Raw genomic sequence first — 5000 nt, 5'->3', positions numbered from 1 at the left:
CCACCATCTCTCTACCTCTCCTGCAGTCCTCTTCTCTATCTCTTTACCCACCATCTCTCTACCTCTCCTCTCCTCTCCCCCAGTCCTCTCTCCATCCCTCTACCTCTCCTCTCCTCCAGTCCTCTCCTCCATCCCTCTACCTCTCCTCTCCTCCAGTCCTCTCCTCCATCCCTCTACCGCTCCTCTCCTCCAGTCCTCTCCTCCATCCCTCTGCCTCTCCTCTCCTCCAGTCCTCTCCTCCATCCCTCTACCTCTCCTCTTCTCCAGTCCTCTCCTCCATCCCTCTATCGCTCTACCGCTCCATCCTCTCCAATAGTCTATCCCTCCACCCTCCGTGTGACTGGGTCTCTCCCTGATTAACCAATGTAAATATGTAAAATGTAAAATGACTGCGTCCACCAGGAGGGAGAGAGATACTGATGAGACTGGCTGTGTGGGAATGCTGAACACATCAACCTGTCTACCAGGAGGGAGAGAGATACTGATGAGACTGGCTGTGTGGGAATGCTGCACACATCAACCTGTCTACCAGGAGGGAGAGAGATACTGATGAGACTGGCTGTGTGGGAATGCTGAACACGTCAACCTGTCTACCAGGAGGGAGAGAGATACTGATGAGACTGGCTGTGTGGGAATGCTGAACACATCAACCTGTCTACCAGGAGGGAGAGAGATACTGATGAGACTGGCTGTGTGGGAATGCTGAACACATCAACCTGTCTACCAGGAGGGAGAGAGATACTGATGAGACTGGCTGTGTGGGAATGCTGAACACATCAACCTGTCTACCAGGAGGGGAGAGAGATACTGATGAGACTGGCTGTGTGGGAATGCTGAACACATCAACCTGTCTACCAGGAGGGAGAGAGATACTGATGAGACTGGCTGTGTGGGAATGCTGAACACATCAACCTGTCTACCAGGAGGGAGAGAGATACTGATGAGACTGGCTGTGTGGGAATGCTGAACACATCAACCTGTCTACCAGGAGGGAGAGAGATACTGATGAGACTGGCTGTGTGGGAATGCTGAACACATCAACCTGTCTACCAGGAGGGAGAGAGATACTGATGAGACTGGCTGTGTGGGAATGCTGAACACATCAACCTGTCTACCAGGAGGGAGAGAGATACTGATGAGACTGGCTGTGTGGGAATGCTGTTTCTCATCACACAACCACCAGCATAACTTGGCCACATCATCGCGTCATTGCACATCACTTCAGTGTCTGTCTCTCACGTGTGTGTGTGTGTGTGTGTGTGTGTGTGTGTGTGTGTGTGTGTGTGTGTGTGTGTGTGTGTGTGTGTGTGTGTGTGTGTGTGTAGCTTATGGGTGTACATTAGGGATTAATGGGTGAGGCACTTGCAATCTGGTGGTTGTTAATCATTCTCTTTTTATCGTGCCTGGGTCGCTGGGAGAGAAAACCTAAATTCTCTCCACGAGCAGATACCGTAAAGCTCTGTGTATAGGCACACACCTGTTTGTTGGGACATACCGTAAAGCTCTGTGTATAGGCACACACCTGTTTGTTGGGACATACCGTAAAGCTCTGTGTATAGGCACACACCTGTTTGTTGGGACATACTGTAAAGCTCTGTGTATAGGCACACACCTGTAAGTTGGGACATACCTTAAAGCTCTGTGTATAGGCACACACCTGTTTGTTGGGACATACCGTAAAGCTCTGTGTATAGGCACACACCTGTTTGTTGGGACATACCGTAAAGCTCTGTGTATAGGCACACACCTGTTTGTTGGGACATACCGTAAAGCTCTGTGTATAGGCACACACCTGTTTGTTGGGACATACCGTAAAGCTCTGTGACTAGGCACATACCTGTTTGTTGGGACATACCGTGAAGCTCTGTGTATAGGCACACACCTGTTTGTTGGGACATACCGTAAAGCTCTGTGTATAGGCACACACCTGTAAGTTGGGACATACCGTAAAGCTCTGTGACTAGGCACACACTTGTTTGTTGGGACATACCGTAAAGCTCTGTGTATAGGCACACACCTGTTTGTTGGGACATACCGTAAATCTCTGTGTATAGGAACACACCTGTAAGTTGGGACATACCATAAAGCTCTGTGTATAGGAACACACCTGTAAGTTGGGACATACCATAAAGCTCTGTGTATAGGAACACACCTGTAAGTTGGGACATACCATAAAGCTCTGTGTATAGGAACACACCTGTAAGTTGGGACATACCATAAAGCTCTGTGTATAGGCACACACCTGTTTGTTGGGACATACCGTAAATGTCTGTGTATAGGCACACACCTGTTTGTTACTTTCATGTGAAGTCTAATCTATCACACAACTCCCATTTATCCCTTGAGAATCGATTTGCTTCACCATGAAAGAGACTAGCGTGAGAGTTTTATTAATGAGATGGAGGGATGGAAGGATGGAGATAGAAGGATGGAGGGATGGAGATAGAGGGATGGAGATGGAGGGATAGAGGGATGGAGATGGAGGGATGGAGATGGAGGGATGGAGATAGAGGGATGGAGTGATGGAGGGATGGAGATGGAGGGATAGAGGGATGGAGATGGAGGGATAGAGGGATGGAGATAGAGGGATGGAGATAGAGGGATGGAGATGGAGGGATGGAGGGATGGAGATGGAGGGATAGAGGGATGGAGATAGAGGGATGGAGATAGATGGATGGAGGGATGGCGATAGAGGGATAGAGATAGAGGGATGGAGGGATGGAGATAGAGGGATGGAGTGATGGAGGGATGAGATGGAGGGATAGAGGGATGGAGATAGAGGGATGGAGTGATGGAGGGATGGCGATGGAGGGATAGAGGGATGGAGATGGAGGGATAGAGGGATGGCGATAGAGGGATGGAGATAGAGGGATGGAGTGATGGAGGGATGGAGGGATAGAGGGATGGAGATGGAGGGATAGAGGGATGGAGATAGAGGGATGGAGGGATGGAGATAGAGGGATGGAGTGATGGAGGGATGGAGGCATGGAGATAGAGGGATGGAGGGATAGAGGGATGGAGATAGAGGGATGGAGGGATGGAGATAGAGGGATGGAGATGGAGGGATAGAGGGATGGAGGGATAGAGGGATGGAGGGATGGAGGGATAGAGGGATGGAGATGGAGAGATAGAGGGATGGAGATAGAGGGATGGAGGGATGGAGATAGAGGGATGGAGGGATGGAGGGATGGAGATAGAGGGATGGAGATGGAGCGATGGAGATAGAGGGATGGAGATAGAGGGATGGAGGGATGGAGATAGAGGGATGGAGGGATGGAGGGATGGAGATAGAGGGATGGAGGGATGGAGGGATGGAGATAGAGGGATGGAGATGGAGGGATGGAGATAGAGGGATGGAGGGATGGAGATAGAGGGATGGAGATGGAGGGATGGAGGGATGGAGGGATGGTGATAGAGGGATGGAGATGGAGGGATGGAGGGATGGAGGGATGGAGATAGAGGGATGGAGATGGAGGGATGGAGGGATAGAGGGATGGAGATGGATGGAGATAGAGGGATGAGATAGAGGGATGCAGATGGAGGGATGGAGGGATGGAGATAGAGGGATGGAGATAGAGGGATGGAGATGGAGGGATGGAGGGATGGAGATAGAGGGATGGAGGGATGGAGATAGAGGGATGGAGATAGAGGGATGGAGGGATGGAGGGATGGAGATAGAGGGATGGAGGGATGGAGGGATGGAGGGATGGAGGGATGGAGATAGAGGGATGGAGGGATGGAGATAGAGGGATGGAGGGATGGAGGGATGGAGATAGAGGGATGGAGGGATGGAGGGATGGAGGGATGGCAGCTCTCACTCAATCTTATCTTCAACTCAAGGGGTTGTTATCTGTGTTTAACAAACTTTCAACTCAATACTTGTCTTTTTCTCCAGAGGAAAGTCTCTCAGACTGAAGGATTCAGCTTCCTTAGACTTCACTGAGTCCAGTGGTACTTTACAAAAAACACACACGACAAACAACAACACACCCCCACCACACACCAACACACACACACACAAACAGACACACACACACACACACACACACACACACACACACACACACACACACACACACACACACACACACACACACACACACACACACACACACACACACACACAGGCATGTGGCGATACACAAACAAACACACGCACACACACAGCGAGCAAGAGGGTGACTCGGTGACAGGAAGACAAAACTATCACTTCCAGGTCAGAGCATGGCAAAGTCACCACCACCAGAATCTTCAGGATTACCCAGAGGCCAGTGCGGGCCTTCTGAACGGAACCCGCGTGACGTCTGATTGTCAGAACGTTGTGGGGACGTTGGAGGCCCACACTGGGTAACAGGCCAGCTCAGTCTCTCATACTCTCCTTCCTGGGTGGTTTCCTCTGACATTTAGAGGCCTGATCAAAATAGACTGAAGTCCGGGGAAGGATTTAAAATGAACATCGATCAGCCTGTTATTCTCTGCCTCTTTTAAACTCCTCTTTGTTTTGACCTTCTAACCAAGCTGTTTTTAAAGTCAGCGTTCTGAAATACATATCAAAGCCCAGCAGGTGATTCCTTTTCATTCACTGTTTCACATCACAGATCTTTCTCTGGGTCTGAAAAGCCTTTTATGCATACAGCTTTTAGTCAGATCTGTTGGCTGGGAGCTGGCTGTGTTCTGGCAGGGCTTTGTAAGAGCTGGGAGCTGGCAGTGTTCTGGCAGGGCTTTGTAAGAGCTGGGAGCTGGCTGTGTTCTGGCAGGGCTTTGTAAGAGCTGGGAGCTGGCTGTGTTCTGGCAGGGCTTTGTAAGAGCTGGGAGCTGGCTGTGTTCTGGCAGGGCTTTGTAAGAGCTGGGAGCTGGCTGTGTTCTGGCAGGGCTTTGTAAGAGCTGGGAGCTGGCTGTGTTCTGGCAGGGCTTTGTAAGAGCTGGGAGCTGGCTGTGTTCTGGCAGGGCTTTGTAAGAGCTCTCTGACTGTCTGGAATGGAACCTTACTGACTGTCTGC

The 5000-nt window shown here is 50.5% G+C and overlaps 1 protein-coding gene across 1 annotated transcript in view; it reads right to left on the bottom strand.

The window, feature by feature from the left end:
* LOC106595591 (glutamate receptor-interacting protein 1) overlaps positions 1-5000 on the bottom strand; it is a 431870-nt gene that overhangs the window by 152830 nt on the left and 274040 nt on the right.

The sequence above is a fragment of the Salmo salar genome, chromosome ssa07 (genome assembly GCF_905237065.1).
Source record: "Salmo salar chromosome ssa07, Ssal_v3.1, whole genome shotgun sequence".
Lineage (NCBI taxonomy): Eukaryota > Metazoa > Chordata > Actinopteri > Salmoniformes > Salmonidae > Salmo > Salmo salar.
The sequence above is the reverse complement of the archived record's forward strand: the minus strand, read 5'-3'. Positions and strand labels throughout refer to the sequence as shown.